General features: G+C 45.3%; 1 long non-coding RNA gene and 1 pseudogene across 1 annotated transcript in view; both read right to left on the bottom strand.

Moving 5' to 3' along the window:
- LOC148222163 (uncharacterized) overlaps positions 1 to 16,515 on the bottom strand; it is a 36,503-nt gene extending 19,988 nt beyond the window's left edge. Inside the window, exon 1 of the long non-coding RNA XR_015806925.1 lies at positions 15,404 to 16,515. This is a non-coding gene — a long non-coding RNA (uncharacterized LOC148222163). The remainder of the gene's footprint in view (positions 1 to 15,403) is intronic.
- Positions 3,193 to 6,159, bottom strand: LOC148222164 (uncharacterized; annotated as a pseudogene).
- Positions 16,516 to 25,029: the final 8,514 nt, after the last annotated feature.

Here is a 25,029-nt window from a genome sequence, read left to right as displayed (position 1 = left end):
TTTTACCATTTTACACATTGACAGCCAATGCAGAATATCCTTTGGGAAGTCCAAATATACCTTGCTTTGGAGACACTGCAGTGACTCAGTGTTTCTTTTCCTAAAATGTGATCTGGCATTATCACTGGAGAATATTTTTTAATCATGGAACTTTTACAATAATTTTTAATTACAGATTTTGAATTCATTCCACATTCCAACAAACACAACAGCAGAAATGTCTTTTTCCATAAATTTCACTTTCACCTGCTTGCAATCTGTTTGCACATTAGCTTGATGTGATGCACATAATTACTAGTCTCTCCTTTTGACAAATTATTAGGGATGAAAAGGGAATTTGCGAAAAATTTCTTAAAAGAGAACAGGACATTTCTCTGTTTACCATGAGTTAATTAGCCGAAGTTCAAATTTAGACAGAATTTTATTTAATCTTGCAAAAGAGAAGAAAACTATGCAAATCAGTCCTAAAAAACTGCAGTCTTAAAATGGAAGAAATATCTGCCTGCCATCAATCAAGTCTGTATTTTTTCATAAGAAAGTGATGTCTGATTATACTAATTTTACCCTTGTGGTAATTGTCACTAATGTTCCACATATTGTATGTGTCTTGCTCTTATGAATCCCATATCCCCTTCTGCCATAAATATTTCATAAAATACTCAAAGCCAGTCCACAGCCAAGTAATAACAAATGTCAAATGACACATTAAGAAGATTCATGGCTATTTTAAGTATGAATTTTATAAAAAAAACCTAACTCGCTTATTGTGGTCACTGTTAAGAGATTGATTTTAGCAAAAAAAATACTCAGCAAGTAGTGTCAGCACCTTTGCTGTCAGCTTGTTATAAAAGGAGTATTACTTAATAGAGGTTACTCAGAGTACTTGGTGGGAGACAGTGCACATGATGGTCTGTTTAGCTTTGGGTGTGAGCCTAACTTCCAGAGGCCTCATTCAAGACCACTGTACCAAACGGAAAGAACTCTGTTTATTTTATTATGGTGGGCTTTCCATATTGCTACATCTTTAATGAGCCTTCAAGGTCTCCCAGTCCTGAAGACTAGGATGCTTTGTTGGAGTTCCCTTAATGCCACTGGCTTAAAGACCTTCTTTCTCATTCATTCTCCCCCTCACTAAATTTTTGTTGTGTCTTGTTGTTTGTTTTTTTTTTTTCTGGGTAAAGCATAGTTTTAGGCTTTTTTCCCTTTATGTATAAAGAAAATAAGAAGCAGTAGGCTCATGTTTCCCCAAAATGTGATTTTATCCAACTGGAATTGTGGTGGTCAGCCCCAAAGAGGGTGAGAGCCTGTGTAGGTGCAGGCAGGTAATGAGATGAGGATCATGTGCAAGGCATAAATACAAATGACCCAGCTGGGGGGTGCAGGCAGTTTGTAAAGGTGGTTTGTTTAGTGCAACTGGTCTGGTTGGTACAAAGTGGGTGCACTGCTGAAGGTGGAGGTTTTGTCAAGGACAGCCTTGTGGAGACAACATCTCAGCCACGTGCAGAGGGTCTCACAAGGGACCTCTTTGGGGAACATCAACCACAGTTAGGAAGAATGAGTGAGGAAAAGCTGATATCCCAAGTAAAATGTAAGACTGATGCCCATGTCCATGTTTTCCTGCTCAGAGTTTTAGATCAACACTACAGTGTCTCTTCTCAGTCAGGCAGTGGCTGACCCCAGAGAAATAGGCAACCCACTGCTGTGCTTTAAAACAGAATGACCTCAGGAAAGGAGATGGTTTCTCTTGTGTTGTTGAATAATCAATGCAAGGAGTTGCCCTTGCTGTAGGGAACTGAAGACGTGCCAGGAATCTGCTCTTGGTGCTGTGGGCACAGTCAAGAAGGGCAGGGAGCTGGATCTGGACTGGTTGGTTGTGTGGTGTGAATTGCTTCAAACCTGGTCACAGCTAATCTGCTGAATGGGTTGTGATGGATTATGCACTCCCTGTAAAACAGGGATTTAAAAGCAGGGGAAGGGACAACTGCAGCAGCTGCAATGGCTCTCTTATCTCATCTAACACGGAGAACATTGCAGAGGGATGGGCTTGTCTCGCTGTTCATTTAAGCTAATTGGACTTCACTTTCAGAGGTGTGTCTACTGTATTTTTCACTCTTGAAATATCTCTCACTGAATGGGGAAGTGCCCTTTGATTTCAGACTAATATAAAAGTTGGTTACGTTATCCTTGTGATTATAAATAACAGTATTAATGTGGATATCATAATAGGAAGCTGCTCTTCACCATGAGTAAAATGTCTTGTTACCAGACTGTGACAGGTTTGTGTCTTCTGTTTCTAAATCTTTAATATTGCATTTGCTTATTTTGTGATTAAATTAAACAAAATGTGGGGAATATTATTAAGTTTCTGCTTTGTTTTGGCATAGAGTTTGTTGAACTTTTCTTCTTACGAATGGATATGTACCCTATGCAAGGCTACGATCTTATCTGCAGCCTGCCATTTTACCCTTCTTACTACCCTGAGGCCATGCAGAAAGGGTATTTAAAGGTGTGCAAAGATTTGTTCTTAGTTGCTTTAGTTGCTCGGTAGTGTTTGTATCCTAGATTCTTCATATATATAATAATGCAACAAATTATTATCTAGAATAATGGAAAACATTCTGTTCTGAGTTGTCTATTAATATTGCAAGAATAAGACTATGTTCAAGACATGGGGTGACGGCATTCCTCTTCTCTAGCTCTGGACCACGAGGGATGGAGAATATTCCATCAAGGACAAAGGTAAAAGTCTAAAGGAGGCTTTTTTCTCCCATGGGAAAGATGATCCACAGTTTCTTGCAGCGTCCACATGGTGTGAGGAGAAAGAGAGAGAGAGAAGATGGGTGGGCATTTTTAAACTAGGGGAATGGGGAAGGGAGGAATAGACCCACGATCAATGGGATGCCACCAACAGGGAGGGGCTAAGGGAGGATTTGACTATGTCACAGACCAATGGGGGAGAACAGAAGATACCATAACAACCATGAACAATGCAACTTACGAAACAAACAGTGCAATACAACATCTCCCCCTTTTTTGATAAATAAAGTTAAAGGCATCGGAATTATTCTGATTCAGAATATGAATTTGTCCACTACTTATGATTTGCGGGCCACTTAGGCTGCTTTTGGTCTGTCATCTCTATGTGGTTGACTTCTGAGGTAGTGTGGATTATACTGTTAATGGCTTCAAAAATCAAGCACCGTAGAACTCTGAACGCTTAACAGTATTAGGAAAAAGAATAACAATAAACGACAAAATTGTTTTAACTATGGAAATCCACCACCCTGAGAGTCCCTAGCCTTTGAACAGTCCACTGAACCAGTCTTCGGATTCTTGCTTTACTTGTTCAATCATGCTTTTCCTTTCTCTGAGGGTTTGTGGATACTGGGAGCCTTTGAGGTCAGGTTCAGGCAGCAAAGTCCTTCAAATTCCTGGCATTTGTATCCATGCAACAGCAAAAGGAAGTCTATGGCTGCATGATTTTGGAGTGTGGCCTGCCTGGTAATTTCCTCATCTTCCAGGAGGGAACTGATGGCAGTGGATGTTAAATTTTCCTGTTTGACCACCCAGCACTCTAGGTGGCCCAATTCACCTAGGGCTTTGGCTGTTATGACCCATGTAAAGAATATGGACACAGCAATTCTTTTTGACTTGGCCCAATGAAAAATTTCAGCATCACAATTTGCGTCCAAATTGTCAGCACTCCTCTTTTGTATTTTGTTGGCCAAATTGTTTTTACAAATCTATTCACCAAATAAGGTTTGGTTGGGTGCTAACAAGGACAACCACCCAATGATATATGGCCCTCCTAACAGCCGAGAAGGGATTCCTGTCCATGCCCAATCTCTGCAAATCAGGAGAGGACCTTTAGGGAAGGTTTTGGGATATGAATGGTAAGGATTGTCTGCTGTAACATGGCTCAGAATATCACACCACTTTTTGGCAGTGAACTCTTCTCGATATTGCAGTATGTTGTGAAAAGCTTTAGTTCGAGATAGTGGGGCAAATGTAAAGTGAATGCAGTATGGTGCTGGGGAGGAACCCAACAGCTCCAATTCTTGGGGTTCCTGAGCTTCTTTGGGCAAATTTGCTAACCCTTCTTCTATGGGGTTCTTAATCATTACAGCTCACCGACAATGCAGATGTCAGAGGTTGTATGACTCAGGACCTGAGTTAGGCATAGGTGTGTTCAAGCTGGCTGGATATTCCCCAGCTTGCAATGGAAATCCTACCAGGCAGATAGACATAGGGTCTTTTGCTGCTGCAGTGGACAAGCACATATTTTCTTGTTGGAGTGTCTGTGCCAGGGTCACCCAGATGTTTTGGTGTGGCGAGGGACGATCCATGCAGCTGTCAGACTGCTCAGCGTGAACAGGATGACAATTTGTAAAAGGCTTATCATGAGGCTGGGTGGGAGGTAGGGTTTTTCTAAAAAGAAAAGCAAACATTTCTATAAGCATATCAAAAGTCAGTGTTTCTGCCAAAATGTACCCAGATCTCAGGAAGGTTTTTTCTCCTCTTTCTGGTGGCATCTTCTTTTTGAAGCGAATGCTACTTGCTTTTCATCCTCTTCTGCTGGAGCTGGATTTTTGGGGACAAAGGGTTTTACCCACTTTGGCGTATCCAAAATGTGGGGTGGATTCGCACGCATAGCCACGCCTCCAGGTGTGGAGGTTGAAAGCCTCTCAGCAAAAGAGTCTGCCTCTCTCCCCTGGAGGTTATGCCCTTAGGCACTCCCTCCTTGTTATCTGAACTATAGTTCTGCTCCCGGCATACTTTTCTGTTACGTGTTAATTTGTTGTACCCCATTGGCCCTTCCCCTTTTGTACCGACCCTAAGCGCCCAGACCATTCGCTGTTGCTCCACCCTGCCCCTCTGGCTATCCTATATCTGCCCTGCTCACTCCTACCCTGTGAGCCAGTCATCCCTGGACCCTTCGAGGAAGAGGAATAAATCTCCCCTTGGAATCCCACATGCGGCTCCCATCTTTTCTCTCCTGTGTCAGCCGAAGTGGAGCGCTCACAAAAGAGCTAAATCACTCACCGCCCGGGAGCGAGCCAGAGGACGTGCCAGTGCCCCAGAGTTGTCCTCCAAGGACACTTCTCTGGAAGGTTGTGGCACTCTACCACTGCCTGAGGGCCCACCGTGACAGTTGGCACCTGAACAGGGACCTTCCTCAGAGCGGTTCTTGGAGAAGCGTCTCCTGCAGCCTCGGCTGCAGGAATTAAGCCGCTCTCGGGTAGCAGCTCCCCAAGGAAGGTGTCTCACATTTTATGTGAGTGCCATCCACGGGGTGAAGACCAGGACCTTCATCGGAACATCCCAGAAGACTGGTTGACAGCTGGATGACCCCCCCACCGCATTTCTGTTAGTCCAGCGGGTGTCGTGTAGCCCAAAGAATCGTGAGTTGGTGACATTGGGGCTTTTTCTTTTCTGTTTTCCTTTTACTGCTGTGAGGGAAATAGGAGTTTTGAGGATGGGCAATCGGTTAAGCCGCCTTAAGCTCAGCCCTCCTCAAAGAGATGTTTATTACCAAGTTGTGAGCACCCTTTTTCTTAAGTTATCAAAAGGGGAACTTAAAAGATTTTTTCCTTTGGATTTTCAAACGTTTTCCTAATCTAGTCATTTGGGTTCTTTTTGGGCTTTCAGTTGTGAAGTTGTTCCCTTTGTCTCATAAATCAGGCACTTGGGGTCCCTTGTTAAAAACCCCTTCTCCTCTTTCCTCCCTCTACACTCCCAAACCCCTTTTCCTGTCATAGGGACGATCAGCAGGTGGTTGTAGTAATGATGCACAGGGCTGCTTCCAACTCCCTTACACCTCCCGATCATTTCTCTTCCCCTGCCAGGGCAGCACTGGCCATGTCGCTCTGGATTTCTCCCCCAACCTCCTATCTATGCCCCTGTACCCAATTTCATCCTCTGTTTCACAAAATGGCACCAGCAATGCAGCCGGCCCCACCATTTTGCCTCCCTCATACCCCAGTTTTCCTGCCCTACCACCTCAAAATGGCTGCTTTCCCGTGGCCCCATCGTGCCCTGCTCCTCCCACTTCCCTGCGTCATTCTTGGGTGTAACCACGTTGGGACCCTCCCCCTCCACCGGGAAACCCCTCCCTGATGCAGACACCACCCACACCCCCTCGGTTAATCCCTCCCCCATGGCCCGTCTCACTTCCAGGTCCCATGACACCAGGACCGGAAATGGCTCTGATGGAGACCGGAAGGAAGCCATCTTGGTTTCCACTGCCACCCACAGTCTGGCAGCTCCAGTCCAGCCAAAAGGGTGTCACCGTAGCCAAAAGGGTGTCACCGTAGTCAAAAGGGTGTCCTCTTCAGAGGATGAGAGCAGCGAGGCCTCAGACTCCAACTCACCACCTGAGGTTGAGGACCACTGGGCAAAGACCCAAAGGGAGGCTGGGAGAGAGACTGGGAGTTGGCAGATAAGATCACTGCATTCCCAGTCATTCGCAAAAGGGGAAAGAGGGCCATACCATATGCCCTATGAGCCTCTCTCATATGGAGAGATGAAAGACTTATGTGGAGTGGCAAAAGAGCATGGGCGGAGCTCATTTTATTTTAAGAATCTCCTGGAAGCAACCTTCTCGCCTCACACCTTAGTTCCACATGACATTAAAAACATCATGCACTGCCTATTAACACCTGCAAAATGCATGTTGTGGGACAGACAGTGGAAAAAACATCTAATCACCCTGTCCAATACCTATTCAAAAGATCCCAATAAACAAAATTTTACTGTGGAACAATTGGCTGGAGAGGAGACCTTCCAGAAGGCAAATGATCAGGCTCAGTTATTGCCAGAAACAATTTTACTGGACATTACTAATGCCGCAAAAACAGCATTGCTGCTTACCCTTGACAAATCCCTTTCCACCCAGAACTTTGCTACCATCAAGCAAGGGGCAAATGAGTCATTTATAGAATTTGTTGACAGACTGAAAGTCACTCTTGAAAAACAAACTGAAAGCCCGGAGGGGCAAAAGAGGTTCTAAATAAAATTGCACTAGCAAATGCAAATCCAGACTGCAAGGCAATCCTGCGGTCTCTGTCAATTGACTCTGACCCCACCGTCGAGCAGATGGTGGAAGCCTGTGCCAAACATACTCCAACTGACAACTCTGTGGCACAGACGGTGGCAAAAGGAATTGCCAATGGGGTAGCTGGAGCATTTGCGGTCATTACTGTGAAAGAGCAACAAAAAATGTTTTTACTGCGGCAAACCTGGACACTTTCTAAAAGACTGTCCTGAAAGAGTGACCATTCAAGACCATTGTCCAAAGCCCGAAAGTCCATCAAGAAAGTCCAGGAAGCCCTATCATCACAACAAGCACATTGCTTTGAGCCAAGCCTGCCCTCTCAGATGGCGGTTTGGTGTAACAAAGCAGGACTACAAGACCAAAAGTGGGCTGCTTGGAGGAGAAGACTCCGCAAAGCAACAAACCAGGAGCAACCAAATCGCCCCATCACAAGATCCCAGGCAAAAGATACAAAACTAGACATAACTATGTAACCGTAGGCTAGGCACAACCTAGCCACAACTACCTCATCCCCCATGATCCCCAAATAAACTCTAATCAACCTGGTAAGCCCTACTTACCTCTGTACTTACCCTCCTGTTTCTCCTTCCTCCCCAAGTTCCCTTCTCCAACCCTACTTATCTCATTTCCAGTTTTAATTTTAGCTGAAATTGACTTTAAGCTCAGTTTAAAATTTTCCGCCGTAATGCTGCTTCTGCTAGCAGTAGATTGAGCATCCCTGATGCGTAAAGTGATCCTGCTGGCAACATCTACCTCAAACTCAATCCCAACCCAACAATGGAGACCACCTACCTCGTTGTCATCATTGCAACTGTGTGGAAAATTCATCGATGGATTTAATAATTTTCTTGGACAGTTGGGACTCAAGGGATGGGGGCTTTCCTTAGTTAAAAGCATTTTTTTGATTTTTGTTGCTGTTTTTGTGGTGTTGCTTTTCTTGTCATATATGTTGTTTTAAAAGAGGCTGTCGGAAAAGCTTTTTTTAATAAATAAAGAAAGGGGAAGCTGAAAGCCTCTCAGCAAAAGAGTCTGCCTCTCTCCCCTGGAGGTTATGCCCTTAGGCACTCCCTCCTTGTTATCTGAACTACAGTTTTGCTCCTGGCATACTTTTCTGTTACATGTTTATTTGTTGTACCCCATTGGCCCTTCCCCTTTTGTATCGCCCCTAAGCCCACAAACCATTCGCTGTTGCTCCACCCTGCCCCTCTGGCTATCCTGTATCTGCCCTGCTCACTCCTACCCTGTGAGCCAGTCATCCCCGGACGCTTTGAGGAAGAGGAATAAATCTCGCCTTGGAACCCCACATGCAGCTCCCATCTTTTCTCTCCTGTGTCAGCCGAAGTGGAGCGCTCACAAAAGAGCTAAATCACTCACCGCCTGGGAGCGAGCCAGAGGACGTGCCAGTGCCCCAGAGTTGTCCTCCAAGGACGTTTCTCTGGAAGGTCGCAGCACTCTACTACCAACCCACGGCCTCCCGTGACACCCGGGTAACAAGTTCATAAGGGCCCTTGGTCTCCCAAGTTTCTGGGTCCTTAATTAGGACAGGTGGACCCTGGGACAACTTAAACTGATCACTGCTGTTAAAGTGAGCTACCACCAGAGGACTCATATTTTCAAATGAACAATGTAGAAAATTAATAGTAAACATGGCTTTGCAGAGTTTTTGTTGCGGCAACACCCACACTGTTGAATTGCTCCATCTAGCAAGGGCTTGCTTGAGCGTCTGGTGGGCATGCTCAATCACACCTTGGCCTATGGGGGAGTAGGGGATGCCAGTTTTATGTTCCACTCCCCACTGCTGGACAAACTCTAGGAATTCTTTGGATGTATACGCTGGGCCATTATCTATCTTAATTTCCCTAGGGAACCCCAGTACTGAAAAGGCTTGCACTAGCTGGTGTTTGGCATGCACAGCCCTTTCTCCTGTGTGGGCAGAGGCATAGACCGCACCTGAGTATGTGTCAATGCTTACATGTACATACTTAAGGCAACCTAAACTGGGAACGTGTGTAATGTCTGCCTGCCACACTTCTCAGCTCCCAAGGCCTCAAGGGTTAACCCCAACACCTAGTGATGGCATGTTTTGGAGCTGGCACCTGGGACAAGTAGCCACAGTGGCCTGGGCCTGACTCCGTGTTAGTTGGATCTGGAGGATCACACCTGGCATATTCTGATGGTATTGCTGGTGACTCAGCTTTGCTTGTTGGAAGATGTCTGGGAGGCGTGCCTTTTTTGCTGGGGTGAAAAGGGAGTCTGCTTTACAATTCTCTTCTGCGATTTTGCCTGGCAAATCAGTATATGACCTCACATGCATCATAATAGAACGGATGCTCTCGATGTGAAACTAAATAAATTAGTTTTGAGAGCAACCTGAAGAGATGCTCATTCTCAATGTCTTTGAGAACTGCCTGCTCTGCCCTGGACATGACCCCCACCACGTAGGCTGAGACGGTTACCAAATTAATTGAGTCTGAGAACTTCTCAAAGGCTCTCATGACTGTGACAAGTTTGGCAACCTGGGGCAACCCCTCCACAAACTCAACATCGGCTTCCCAATGCTGAGTCTCGGGATTTCTCCAAGTTATCAATGATTTGTGGACTGCCCAGGACGTGTCAGTGAACACTGTGAGAGCTTTGAGCGGCCTATAGCTCCTTTTCTCACGATGAATGAGGTGGAATTCCTGATTAAACAATTTGTGAGGCAGGGCATGGACTGATATTTGTCCACTGTAGCTGTCCAGTGTGGGCCTTGTGACGCACCCACATAAGGAGGGAGACAGACACGCATCTCACACCAGGTCAGGTGAACAGGAAAAGAGCACTTTATTTACATGACAGGCCTATGCTGGAAGAATCTCTGACTCCAATTGGCTTGTTCCAGTGTCCATCCATTCTTTCTTCCTCCAAGAAGAATGCAAACAATGTTCTGTTTATCAGAAGAGAGTGTAAGAACTGTTGAAGAAAAGTGTAATCATCAGAATATCAGAATGCACGAAAATCCTGGGGCAACAGTCCAGAGATAACTGGAGGTTGGCATTGCTCTAGAGCAGGTGCTTAAACATCTCTTTGGTCAACCTCTCAGGAAAGTTCCTTCCCTCCTCAGGAAGTTTGACTGGGAGGTGAATACACACAAAGTCACAACCAGCCAGCTCATGCAATCTTATCCTGGCTTTCCAAACCAGCTGAGCCATCAGCTCTTGTGGCTTGGTGATAGTCTTGGATCGTTGATGGGAGAGGAAAACCCACTCAATGATTAAGAGTGGATCTTTCTGCCCTTCAATCTACTGGAATAACAAACCATGCAAGTGTGGCAGCTTTTCCAGGACAATGAATTTGAAAGGCAGCTCTGGCTGATAATGATGAGCCTGTCTCTCAGTCAAAGCCATTTGTGCCTTTTGCATTGCGGCTTTTGCCTCTGGGATCAGTACCCTGGGAGAAAACAGTTCTCTCTCCCCCTTCAATAAATTGAGGAGGGGGCCTAGATCCTCATTGGTGAGGCCTTACCAGGGCCTGACCCAGTTCAAAGACCCACACAGGGAATGGAGATCTGCTAGGGTTTTGGGATCACTAACGATTTCCAATTTCTGCGGGGCAATGGTCCGCGCAGTGATCTCCAAGCCCAGGTACTTCCAAGGTGGCATCCTTTGGACTTCGTCTTTCTGCAGTTGGAATCCAGCAGAGGTTAAAACTTTAACCACTAGGTCCAGTGTTGGAGTATAGAGTCATCAGGGGCACACACAGGCACATCATCCATGTAGTGGAGGATGATGGCCTCCCTTTTTTGGGCAAGCACCAGGGACAGCAATGAGGCCACGTACCACTGGCAGATGGCAGGCCTACATTTCATGCCTTGTGGCAATACTTTCCAGTGGTAGTGCTTCATTGGGGCTTCTCAATTGATGGTAGGAACCAAGAAGGCAAACCGTGGGGCATCCTCTGGGTGTAGGGGAATTTGAAAGAAACAGTCCTGGATGTCCAGGACAGCCAATTGCCAATTTTAGGGAAGTATCGCTGGGGAAGGCATCCCAAGTTGGAGTGACCCCATGTCCTCAATTTCTTTGTTTCCCGGAGGTCATGGAGGAGCCACCACTTATCCTTCCCTGGCTTCTTAATCACACATACCTGGAAATTCCAAGGGCTGGTTGTCTCTTCTATGTGGCCTTTGGCCAACTGCTGCTCCACAAGCTCCTCAAGTGCCTTAAGCTTTTCTTTACTTAGTGGCCACTGACCTACCCAATCTGGAGTGTCATCCAGCTGTTGTATTGCACTGTTTTTTTCCTAAGTTGCACTGTTCATGGTTTTATATTGCACTGTTATATTTATGTATTGCACTGAGAAAATGGCTTGCTCTGTATCCCCCAGAGCTTGTGAAGGTGGTTCAGTCCTTCCTTAGCCCCTCCCCGTCATTGGTGTCTCATTGGTCATGAGTCTGTTCCTCCCCGCCCTTTTCCCTGAGTTTAAAACCACCCGCCATCTTCCTTCTCTCTCTTTCTCATTTCGCCATGTACGCGACAGAATAAACTGTGGATCACCTTCCCACGGGAGAAAACAGCTTTCTTTGGTTTATTGCCTTTGTCTATCAGGATTTCCAACCCCTCTCTGGTCCAGAGCTTGCTGGGCAATCAGAGAGGAAAAAGGGATTCACCTCATCCATCCATGTTAACTTGTGTGTAGGGCGCTCCACAGTGGCCACCTCTAAAAATCCTGGGGAGTCTTAGGGATAACTAATTTGCCCCCCCACTGGGACATGGTGTCTCTCCCCCACAGGGGGCACTTGTTGTCAGTGACAAACAGATGAACACTGGCCAATCTTCCTTCCAGCCCCTCAATTTGTACGATGGTTTTGGAGATCTTTGCCAATCTGACCCCTCAGACACCTTGGATGTTGCCAGCCACAGGTTGCGATTCCCATTGATGGCCACACCCTCTCAGGTATGACTGTCACATCTGCCCCAGTGTCAAGCAACCCTTCCACGTGTATATGATCTGTTCCACGGGTTAGGTTGCATGCCATAGAGGGTTTGTCCTTGCCAACCACTTCTGCCCAGTAGACTTCAGGTGCTTTTTCATCTACTGGGACCTCCACTGGAACAGGAATGGCCTGGGCAAGGATTTGCCCCTTGGCCAAATAGAAGGGTGGCTGAGGGCAGTGCTCCAGAAGAATGAGGTGAGTTATGTCTCCCTTCATTGTCATGGGAGCTACCTCAATCTCCAGGGGCGTGTGCGCAGTGTCCCCATTAATAAAATACTCACTGCTGTCCAGTCCTGTATGGTTTATCATCACATCCTGTGAGTTGTCCGGCAAGCCCACTGCAATGATTGTCCAACCGGTAGACTTGAAAAGAAAGGCTTTGGTAGTCACGACCCCAAAACACCTGTGAGGCTGCCAAACTTTGTTACTACAGTTTTCATTTTTATTTTTCTGCTGACCCATATCCTGCTTCCCTTCCTCCCCCTTTGTTGTTACGAGAGAGGCTTTTCCCACTGTGGAACCCACTGTATTTATAGCATGGTGCGAGGCGGGTCTGTGCTCTGGTCTTAGTTTTTTTGTTTGTTGCTTGCTTCTTCTTTTTGGTGTTTCTTTTTCTGCTGTTGGCTTTGGGGACAGTCTCTGGTGAAGTGTTCTGGCTTCCTACACTGGAAACAAATGATATGTGGAAGCCGCTCAGGTGACATCTGTTGTGTCTTTACTTCTGGTGTTACAGCTGCTGCAGTTTTTGGGTTTGCCAGTCTTAGCCTTTTCTCTGGTGCACTGAAAAGTTCTCCTTTCTTGGCACATGCTTCTATCATCTGTGCTATTGTAGGTGGAGGATCGAGAGACATTCCTAGGATAACCCTGTGACAGGCTTCGTTGGTATTCCTCTGAGGCATCTCCTTAAGTAATTCTGCCTGTGCCACTGGGTCTTCCACTTGCCTTTCCACTTGTGCACAAAGACAATTAACAAACTGTAAAAATTTCTCTGATGGATATTGTTTAATATTAACATAACTTCCCTTAACTTCTACTGTGGGCAACTGGCTAAAAACCTTTTTTGCAGCTTTGCAGATTTTATCTAAAATGAATTTGGCTAACACCCAATCTTGGTCCTCAGGGTTAGCCCACTCCTCTTTGCTGCTCAGATGTTCAAAGGTGATGCCATTCCTGTCTGCATCTGTTGCACCCTGGGTGTTTTGCTTAAGTTCCATTAGAAGTCCTTTCAGATATCTCTTCCAAGTGCTTTCCAACAGATTGAACTCTGAGGGGGTGAGGAGACACCAGAAGAGATCTCGGAGGTCGGCCAGGACTAATTCATGGGATGTTAGGGTAACTTTCAGCATTCCCTTAAAGATCCCACTATCTCGGCCAAACTTCCTTTGGGTTTTAAAAAGTTATTTTTTGTTTTGGTAGGAGAAAGGTTGATAACTTTTAGTTGCATTTCTCCTAGCAGCATATATGACAGGAGCGGCTGAGGGTATGGTGCTCTCTTCCTGATTTTGATCTCCAGGGTCCCTCTCCCCAAGGTCCCCCCACCTCAGGGTCCACTCTCCTGGGGTTTCCCCCCCACCTCCCCCCGTGTGGGGAGTGGGAGGCGGCCCTGGCCCCCACCCCGTGGGAAAATGGAGGTGCCCTGCTGCCCCCCCCACCCCCCTCCCCATGGGAAGCAGGAGGTGGAGCACTGCACCCACTGCCTCCGTGGCAACTGAGAGGTGGCCCACCCCCCCGTCATGAGAGCCAGGAGGCAGGCCCATTGCCCCCCCACCAGGAATTGGAAAGGACCCACACCCCCCTCCCCCAGATCAGGACTCAGAGGCGGCCCACCCCACCCTGCACCAGGACTGGGAGGGAGACTACTCCCCCCTGCAAGGGAGACACAGGAGGTGGGCTCCTCACCTCCCCACCAGGACTGGGAGGGGGAGCCTGGGAAACAGTAACAGGAGAGGGGGTGGAGTTTCTGGGGAAGGAGGAGTAACCGTGGGAACTAGGATTGCAACACATGGGGGCAGGGTTGCAGGATGACATCATGCAGGGTGGGAACACGGAGGAAGGGGTGTCCAAGGGAAGGAAGAGATTGTGGGATTGGAAAGGGTTGGAGGCGGGGACATGTGGCTGAAAGGGATTGTGGGAAGAAGAAAGGTAAGATGGAGGATCAGCCACGTGGCCAGCGCCATCTTGGACCCCCGCCATGAGGTCGCTGACATGTGGATGGGGGGGTTATCTTTACGCTGAAGTCGAGGTGCAGGAACTGGGGTAGAGGGGCGCCAGGAAGGTACTCTGTCATGATGCACACAACTGCCAGAGTCAGGGTGCTGGGAGGGAGGCAGGGGGCCAGGGATACAGCGGCTGTTCCAGGTTTCCTACATTTCTTGGTGTGCCCCACGCATCTCGTCCAGCTCAGGGGTCTGGGAGCATGGGAGGAGGGTTAGGGAAAACTGGGGGTGTTTGTTGTGGCTTTCCCTTTATTTCCCTTTTTATCAATTCTTTTTGAATTAAAATGAACAAAGGAAAAAATCTGGATACTGTTTTGTTTTCGTGCTCTACTTTGAGAGTTAATAAGTTTCTAATTTTGTCTCAGGAACAGACAGAATCTATATTTTGCAGGGTAAAGTGAGGGAAATGAAGAGATAACCAGCACATAAACCACTTTAACTGTTTCCTAGAAATTGTAACATTCCCACAACTTAAGATATCCTGAACTTGGGAACATATACTCTTTTGTGTGCAGAAAGTTGAATGCCTGTCTTGATGTTAAAAATAATTGGCACAATTAAATCTACCTTATCTTGCAGAAAGACGCAAACTGAAACTGAAAGCATTAAAAATAGTCTATAGCTAGGCTGGGGACGGGTTTGGCATCTTCTCCTCCATGCGTGACGCTGTGGTAGGAGGAGAGACTGCACCAACATGTCGCACGGCTTTTAAACTGCCACCAGTAATGCCGTGCTGCCGCTGCAGCTCACAATACTGGCACTGCTTGCCACCACTGCAGCTCCTGGCGCCGAACCGCTGCACGTGCGCTGCTCCACGTTGGCTGCAGCCTTTGCCACTGCTGGGCTGCCTGCGCCGCTCTGCGTGCCAGATCGCCCACGCGCTGCCGCGGCTCCGCCAGCCCCTTCGCCAGATTTACGCTGCTATACCACGGCTCATTGCTGCTTGTGGCACCGCGCCGCTGCTCGCAGCTCTCAGCGCTGAACCATCGTACACGCTCCGTGCTGGCCGCAGCCCTCGCTGGCACCGGCTGCCCACTTGCGTTCCACTTTTGCCACGTGGCTCAGGCCAGGTGGTGCCCCTGTCTCCTCGGCGGGAACATACTCCCGCTGCAACTGGGGGCTATTTTGGGGTCCCCACTAATACTCACGAGGGGTACTCACCTCCCTCTTCAGCTGGCTGGAAGTGCTGCAAGGTAAGTCCTTTGTCCAAGGCCAATCTACCTTTGGGCTGAAGGCAGGCTGCTGGTCTCGTCCTCATAGGCGCTGCTGCACAAAAAGCAGCCTATTGCCTGCAAGGTAACTCATAGTCCAAGGGCTCACATAATCTACTCGTGGAGTCCTAGCTGCTGCGCGGGGTCTCTGACCTTGTGGAAAGCCCCACGGGAAGGCCTAGCACTGGACGCCAGTTGACGGGATTCCTCTTCTCCCTGGGTCCTCTCAGCTAGCTCTGGACTACAGGGGACGGAAAATACTCTGTCAAGGACGAAGGTAAAAGACTAAAAGAGGCTCTTTTCTCCTGTGGGAAAGATGGTCCACAGTTTATTATAGCACCCACATGGTGAGAGGAGAAAGAGAGCGAGAGAGAAGATGGTGGGGAAAGCGGAGGGGAGGAACAGACCCGCGATCAATGAAATGCCGCTGATGGGGAGGGGTGAAAAGAAGGATTCGACCATGTCACAGACTGATGGGGGAGAACGGAAGATACCATACCAACCATGAACAGTGCAACTTATGAAACAAACAGTGCAATACAACAATGGGGTGAGCTGAACAGGGTGTTAGGAAAAGGACAACTCCTGGCAGTGGAAACCATTGTGGCAGGTGAGCTCTGCCTATTAACCTGAGGGTGAGTAGGGAGGCCACATCCTCTGCTCCTTAGCTAATCCTGCAGCTTTGCAGGAGGGAAGAACTCATATGGGGTGTATTAACTCATATTGCCATCAATTATAGGGTGGAGTCAGTCGAACAGACAAGGGCAGCAACCTCTTAGATTTCCCCATCATGATTCAGCAGAGCTTGTCTAATGAACTCCCTTTGTCAATGTGGACAAATTAATTCAGCTCTCTGAGCCACAGGAGATGCCATCACTCATCAGGGTTCTCTCATGGTGTCTTTTGTTTTCACTGACAATCCTCAGGATAGGATTCACTATTAACATCAAGTACTCTGGAGACTGGAGAACTGAATGAGTATTAAAAATATAAGTTAAATTATCAGAACAATGTGATAAAACTAGTCATGGAAATGGAGTTAATCTGAAACTCAGGAATAAACTCCAGATAGCACAATCAAATTTGGTAAATACTGTCTGCTAAAGGGGTCTACTTTAAGGATATTTGTACTATAATGCTTAAACCAAATATGAAAATGGCTTGGAGACTCCTCCTAAGCTCAAACATATACATTTTTACAGATATGGTCCTATTTGTAAATGTAAAAAATACTTTCACCTACAGTTTTGTGAAATTGTTTTTCCAGAGTTTCTTGTCCAAGGAGAATGAAATAGTTGATCACAGCAAAACACAAATATGTGGTTTGCTTCTACAGGTTTTCCATTTGGAAGTCAGCAAGTGCCTTTTGCTTTTTGTTTGACTGAGAAGCTCTTTAGGTGAGAACAGGAGTGTCCAAATGTACAAGGAAATGATTCTGAAAAACTCTGATAGTTTGAGGAGAGTGGTTTGACTGACTGACACTTTACAAGTAAGTGCCATCTGAGAAGCTGATTTATATGTAGTGTAAATGTTGTGGTGTTACAGCCTTGTCACCCTGTAATTTCAAATGCAGCTCTCCTGTTTTATGTTGTCTCTTAACTGTGTGTTTCTCTCAGCAAGGTCATTATCAGGTATGAGTATTGGGCACATCTGGTGCAATATATATCTCCATTTTTGGTATTTGTTCATTTAGATGTAATTTTTGCTCACATGGAACAGCTCTGTGCAGCAGTTCCTAAAGGTATTCCAACTACTTATGTTCAATACGCTAAAAATATCACACCACTATGTGACAGAAATTGCTAATTACAGTTCTTAATATCAGTGCTTTGATTGAGTGGCATGTGGTGTATGAAAACACCCTCATTGTGGCTGCACCTGCTGTAGGTGTGTGCAGCCCTTGGGCACTGTGAGCAGGGCAAGGCACATAGGAGCCTTGGCCCTTGCAGAGCTCTCGGAGCCAGCGGCACTGCAAACACAGACTGGCCTCATGCATGGACACACAGCTCTGTCCAGTGACACGGGGATGGCACAACCAGGAAAAAATCCACACTCACTCCTCTCTAGAGTGTAAAGGAAGTGGCTACAGATGCTAGAGCAGAGAACGAAAACAGGCAGTACACATGTACTGTGCCCACAGTTGAGGGGGTGTGAGAACCTTTCACTTAAAAGTCCTGTTTCCAGTCCCCGATAGCTTTGATGGATATAAATCATTCTGCTTGACATTCTCTTGGCTGGATATTCACTGTACTTGCGTGTTCCCATTCTAGGAGTATTTAATTAAAATATTTTTATCATCTTCTGAGTCCAGGAAATACTACAACTTGGTCTGTGTTAAATAAGTACATCTGTGAAATTATTTCCCATGTACTTTGGAAGAAAGACTGGAATCTAGCAGCTAAATGTCACCTCTACCAAAAGTGTCGTTTTGTGTTCTCTCAGAAACCTCTCTGGATTTGTTTCTGAAAAAATCCCTCAGTCCACATAACATTTGTTTGTTTGGTGTTTTTCTGAAAAGGGCAAAAAATAAACAACAAAGCCACTTCAGTCCACATAACACCGGTTATTCTGGTGGGCTATTTTGCTGATCTCACATTATTTCATGGCCTGACTAGGGAAAATAGCCTTGCTGGAACAGTAAATGATAAGCTAAGCACACCCAAATCATATATATGTTATATGTCCCAAGAGGGGTGGGCTAAGCTAAAAGTTCCAGCCTCTGATATTTCCTAGCACTCCAGTTCTTGACTTGGCCACTTCTAATGCTACACGCCTTCCTTTTAATACAATGGAGATCACCATCACATGTTGGACCTGAGTGATAGAGCCACCTTGTTGATAAGGTTTCTGTGTGGAATTTGAGTAGGTAAAAACAGCCAGAAACTGTTATTTCCCTCCACTCTGCATTATGATAACAGGTTGCAGCTGTACAGGATTCAAGGGTGGGAGGCAGGTCCGTGGGACCTGAGCATCCTCTGGTAAAGCAAATAAGCAGATTCCCTCTGCAGCTGGAATCACTGGATGCTTTTGCTGAGGGCATCATGGGATGGTGGGGCTCTTTGGATGAATGGATGTTATATGCTAAAACAAACAAAATAAAAAAATCCAAGTGAATTGAATTTTTTTTGCTAAATACATTGTGATTTATAGTTTTTTAGTAAATCCCTAGTTTATTTTGATCATAACATCCAACATGTTTAGGCACATAATTCAGCTTACCTGATAGAACACATATTTAGAGTTGAAATTCCTTAGTGATGTTTCAGAATAACCAAGTGTTTTTGTCTGGGATTTCTTTCCCCATCCCCTCCTTTTCTCCCCCCAGCAAAACCTTCAAATTTTTCTTTTTACAGAAAATAATATCATTTTTTGGGCTATTTCTGGTGCTTGCCTCTCAGCTCCTATTCTCTGCCCCCGACAGGGTGATTTTTCTGCTGCCTTTGATTCACCTATTGTTCCAGCTTCCTGCAAGGCAAGAAACATTCAATAGATAGGATTCTAGGAGGCGTGAATTTCAAGCAGTTTTTCTCAAGTTTTGCACGAGCGATTGCAATAGACAGGAAAGTATGTGGTATAAAGACATTGCTGTAGTCATACCTTCCTCATGCAGGTAGAGTTTTACTCCATTACATCTCCAAACAGATAGGAAGTGAATCACAAGTTTTTTGCATGAAAGACAAACATAAAGTTTAGTCCAAGATGCCTCACTGGACTGAACTTCATTCCTCTTGCTTGCTTTCTCTCCTTTTTTCCTGTTCTGCAGCATGATGGGAATAAACAAGAGGTTGCTTGTAGCTGTGTGAGCAGCAAAATGGCTGATGTCTGAGTGAGTTCTTGAGTCGTCTCATAGAGTCCTGTCTCTGGAAACAGCTGAAAATTACCAATTTAAATAACCTGAGATGTTATTTTGAGAGGCTATGAATGTGACTCCCCCCACGAAAGATGTTGGAATTAACATACACTCAGCATCTCAGCATCAGTCACCTGTCTCAGGACACAGTGATAAGAAGCACAAATCTTTTTATAGTCAGTAGCTGCAGCTCTTTTATTTAATCATTGGTTAATAACCATTAGTCGTTTCAATCTACTGCTTAATTTAAACTCTAGAGTAATTTCCAGTTTAAAGCACTATTCAAAATCAACTTTATAATTAATTCTTTGGATACTTCTGGGTAAAAAGTAATACTAAGAGTATCACAGATTTCTTCTAGGGATTAATGTTATCCCTGGTAAGTGTCAGGCATACAGATGATATTACAACCTCCCTGCTTTCTTCAGACATGCATGCTATTGATTGCTCCATCAATGACTGCTTCCTAGCTGAGGCTCATTACACTGCACAGAGGGTTTTTTGTGTTTAGTTGGGGATGTTTGACCTGTGATTGCCCTATGATAAATAGCAGAGCAAGAGATTTAAAAAGAAAAAGCAGGAATGCCTGAAATTAAGAGCTGTTGTTTACTTTTGTCCCTCTTCAGATGACTCTGGTGAATATGTATACATGGTTCCAGTGTAGCCTTGTTAGCCTTCGTTGGATTAAAGATTAGATAAACTGAAAATACTTAAATTTTACATCACTTTTAATAAATTCAGGAATTCAAAAGTAGTGGGTATCACCAGCAACCATTACTAATGTGAGACTGAGCCTGTTCTCTCTGTTCAGCTTGCCTGGCCACTATGCCAATACAAAATGCTGTCAACTGTCCTGTGTGTTCTCTATGCCAAGCAGCCCTTGCCTTGTCTGAGTTTTGCAGAACCACATCCCTGAGCTCAGCACAGAGCAAATAATCTTGTGGAGACACTGCTACACGGCTGCCTCCCAGTTCATCCTCCTGATGCAGAACTGGGCTGTGGATGGAAAAGCTTGTACTGATAGCGTCTGTACTCCCCTCCCTTTCTATCCACATGTTTAGAATTTACCAGACAGGCACATTTCTAACAGTCATGCAGTTTTTAGAACTGCAGATGAGCTTGTAAATGGAAATAAGTAGAAAATATCACTTGAACATAATAATTTGAACTGCTACACTTTTTTTTTTTTTAAACTGCTCTGATAATTTTTACAGCAATACAAATAAATCAGAAATCTTTCTTTCATTTCAATAGCTTAAAAATATTATCAGTCTGGCAGTATTTGAGTGATGCTGCATTATCTGACTTTGTGCTTAAGTGGTGTTACAATGTCAGCAGAGCAGTTTTTAGAGAATTTCTCTTTACAGCACTCCAGCTTCTCATCTTGAAATGACATTATAGACCACTGAGCAAGAAATTCATCAATATAAGTAGGTACCATTTGCTGAAAAGATAGTACCTACTCTTACCTTGAGAATTTTTAATCATCCATCTCCCACGTTCAAACTTGCTATCAATTAATCTTCCCAGTTCCACTGAAACCTCAATGGTTCCTGAGTAAATGATATAAGGGTGGCTTTGATGTTTGAAAACTGTAACAGAAGAAGGCAGGAGATGCTACTGACTTCACGAAATATTTGAGCATTCCCTGTCACACGGCAGGACTGCAGCATCATGCAGCTCTCCCAAGGGGCTCCAGCTCTGCTCTGGCAGGAGGAGCCAGCACGGCTGAGCCAGGGCGGCTCAGTGGGGAAAATGGGAGCATCAATAGTTTGATTATCCCCTCGAGTCACAGCTGAGAGGAATAGCTGCTGATACTAATGGGGACAGCAGTACATAGAGGAGGGACTGTAGCAGGGTCATTCCCTTCCCCCTTACCTTCTCTTGTTCTTTATGGCTTGAATTTGTATGGTGCCCTGGAATAACAGCATGCAGTGCTTTACCTTTTATTTGTTTTCATACTTGTGGTTTTATTTGTGATTATAGTGGTGGGATTTTTTCAATAGGTTCTCGTGTAGGAAAGGCATAAAAAGGATGACAGGTTGTAATGGAATCCCATTGTGTTTCATGCATCCTCTTAAATCAGTCATGCTTTGCTCAGTGTTGCTGTCATCAGGCACTGCTGCTGGTTTTTGGGAGGTGGCTGTGGCCCTGGGGTGGCAGAGCTGGCTGTCCTGGCCATGATGGCTGAGGGATTGTGCCAGAGGGCTCACATGGCCAAGTTCAGCTCAGGACCATGGCCTCCTGCCCAAGCGGGACTGTAGCTCTCAAACCCTCTCCACGTGAATAACATTGTTCTCTCTCTGCTGGGAGAGAGCAGAGCACTGGGTGCAGGGTGTACCTCTCCTGGGAGAAGCATGGTCATCTTTTTCCCTCTGGATGCCCCTGGCTCATTAATTCTTGGCATAATGAGAAGGTTCTGCATCAGAATCTTGTCTCATTCATAACCTTTATTCCACTTCAACACAAATGTTGTGATTTCCCCAGCTTACATGATTCAATACATTAAGAAATAATATTTTAAAATGTTCTTTCTCTTTAAATTAATTTTATTTTTTGTTGCTTAAGAAGCAGAGATGACTTCTGCAAACATGTTCAAGTATAGACACTGTTCAGATGGGATCTAAAGAAGGCCTATTTAGCCAGAAATCGTGAAAGAAGAGGGCAAAACCTGGAACTTTCAGTCAGTTTACCATCTCTAAAATAATCTTCCTTCAGTCTACTTAGGGAGAGGAGTCTCTCCTGCCATGCCATGGAGACTTCTTCACAATAAATAGTTTTCTCATGGCTTTTAATTACCACAAATAGCACCCACTCAGAAATCTGCAATCGTGAAGTTCCTCCCATCTTTTGCAGCTGCATTCACGGGCTATGTAAAACTTATGGGGTACTATTTTAAGGATGAGCTGTTCTAGCATAAAAACAAAAGCTCTTTTCATCCATCTCTGGGAACAGAGGTTTTCTTCTTTTATTCCTAAGCGAAGTTTCTATCTCTCTCATCTTTCTCTGTTCCAATATTCTCATTAGATCATAGCAACATTTACTTAAGTCAATACTGGTGCCTTGGCTCACAGCTGTGTTAGAACACTACATCCCCACAGTGAGTTTCCATGAGTTCCAGGGGAAAAAACCCAAAGTCTGATATAGCAAATATATCTTCACCATACCCTCACAAAAAAAGAGAATTTCAGCCTAAGACTAAGGCATCTCCTCAATGCCCTCCCATCTAAAATTTGACTCCTTCTTCACTGACCTCTGAGTCCCATGTTGTCATCTCTATGTGTCTTTACCCTTTCTTTTTCCTGATTTGGGAGAGAATTAGTGCTTATTGGTTCATTTGTTCTCAGGCTTTATCAATTGAAACAGTTTTTATAGAGTTCTGCAGCATTAAAAGGTTGACCTCATCCAGGCTCCACAACTGAGGAATCGCTGTGTCTCTCGCTGCTGACCATGTGGCACTACACAAGTTGCACTGGCTGCCTCTTGCCAGCCCTGCACCTCTCCTTCATGTGGGGTGCTGGGAAAAGAAACAAAACTGCTGCTGCTAGATTTGTCCTTCTGTCTGCAGCATGGCTGACTAAAAATGGTTAAGCAAACAAAGTCTATTGCGAGTCATGCTGAGATAGGTGCAGACATCCACTGTCTCAAGTTTTGGCTGCACAGTCTTAGCCACGTGGCTGCTCCAGGTGTGGGGTGGCAGCGGCCACTGCTAGCTCTAGTCCCTAATGCATGGTTGCTCCTGGTGCAGATACAGCCTCCACCCGACACGGCCCAGTGAAGCTGCTGGAAAAAAAGGACCGGCGGGCTCTGCCAGGAAAAAGGGCCCAGCCATTCTGCCGGGGCAGGGCTCAGTGGGCTCCCCGGGAAGGGGCCAGGGCCACAGCAGACCCCGGCCCGGCCTGGCCCGGCCCCGCCAGGCTGTGCAGGCTGAACGGGACCAGCCTCCCGTTACCCACTTATCTGTCTCAGGCCAGAAGCTAAGAGAGCTTTCCCAGGCTTTGTTCGACTTTAAATGTACTTTTCCATGGAGGCGTAATGAGCTCTTTTGAGTGGTTTAACTGGGTGTCAATCTTCCAAACTCGGCAGCTCATTGGTTCTGCCCAGTCCCCACAGGGAACCCCTTCCACAGGTAGTGGGCTCCCTCCTCAACCAAAAACCAAACCTAATTTAACCACGACACCAAATCGTTATTTCTGCACTTGTTAATGAAATGCTAATACCTCTAATGCCATGTATAATAATGCTTATACTGCATTACAAATTATCCACTATTAATACTTAATTTTTCCTGCTTTTGGATTACTCATGCTGACCTATCACTTAATCAAGATAAATTTCTTCTTTTTTTCTCTTTCTTTTGAATTGTATGCTGGACCACAGTATCTATTCTAATGTGGAAAGGTTGTGTTATCATATTTCCTAGAGCACTGGGTGTTCTTCTGGGAAAATAAATAATTTTGCTAATTCTATCTTGATTCAGAGGGAATTAGAGCCTCAGGTGTTCGGACTAGCATGAAGAACTGTGGCTACACAGTCTGGGAGCTTTCCCATGGACTGCCTGAGAAGTACAGGCTTGTCTCATAAGCTTGGAGAAAAACAGAAGGGAAAGAATCTCAAACAAAGATGTACCTGCTATTATTTACAGAATGTGTACTGTGAGAAATTGTATTATGGTAAGAACATCCTACAGGAGGTGTTGCTCGCCCTGACCACTGGGCTGTGTTTTGTTCTTGAGTTAGTGTTCGGGGGTACTTAAGCAAGGTAGTGCTACAATAAACTGCCTCTTTCCTATCTTGAAAGATGACCATGTTGCTGTGTGCTTTATTACTGCCATTCCAAGGGTTAATCCTTAACTAACAGCAACAAAGAACTGGCAGAGGTTTCTGTAGGTTGAGTCCCTTCCATCCATGCTGTTGCTTCTGCTCCTTGTTCCCATCTGGAATTGTAGAGCCTGAGAACTGCACAATTTACTATTACAGCAACCAGTTGTTGTAAATTTCCAGTCTGTCATTTTAATAACTCAACAACTTCACTGATTTTCAAGCCTACTCTTATCAATCTGAGGTCCTTGGGTTTCAATCTATAATGTGAAGCACCCTAATTGCCTGCAGTTCTGTTGTATTATTTTTCTTTAGTTACTCTGTTTCCACAACTTGGAAATTAATATCTCCTTGGAGATTGCTGTGGTTGTTTTACGTGACCCATTGTGTGTTCCCTTTGCAATTTGTCTTACCTTCAGTAGAAAAATGCCAATTCACTCAAAGTATGGGTAATATATAAATCATTAAGTGGAATAAATGAGAACATTTCAAAATAAAATAAACACATTGGAGTATGGAAGATGAATTGAGACTTCAAGCAGTCTTGCAGGGAGATTAACAGGTGGTGGGATCCAAACGGAGCTTTAGGTCTCTGTCAGACATTTGACTGGGTGATAACCTGGAGGGTCTGGGTTTTGCATCTGACAAGTCTCTAATGTCAAATATTTTTCTGTTTTAAACACATCTGCACATGTTGTATCATTACAACAGATTCAGGAGGAGCAGAGCTTCAGCCCAGCAGAAATCTCCAGGACATGTACACAGACCGTCTTGAACTCCGAGAAATGCAAAAGTTAACATTTCCAAGTAGTTTAATGAATCCACCTCCTATTCAGGTCTTGCAGTATTGAAGTTTTGTTCACTTTATAACATTGGGTTTTCCATTTATGTCAATAATAAATATGT

The sequence above is a fragment of the Sturnus vulgaris genome, chromosome 14, assembly GCF_052056855.1.
Source record: "Sturnus vulgaris isolate bStuVul1 chromosome 14, bStuVul1.hap1, whole genome shotgun sequence".
Lineage (NCBI taxonomy): Eukaryota > Metazoa > Chordata > Aves > Passeriformes > Sturnidae > Sturnus > Sturnus vulgaris.
The sequence above is the reverse complement of the archived record's forward strand: the minus strand, read 5'-3'. Positions and strand labels throughout refer to the sequence as shown.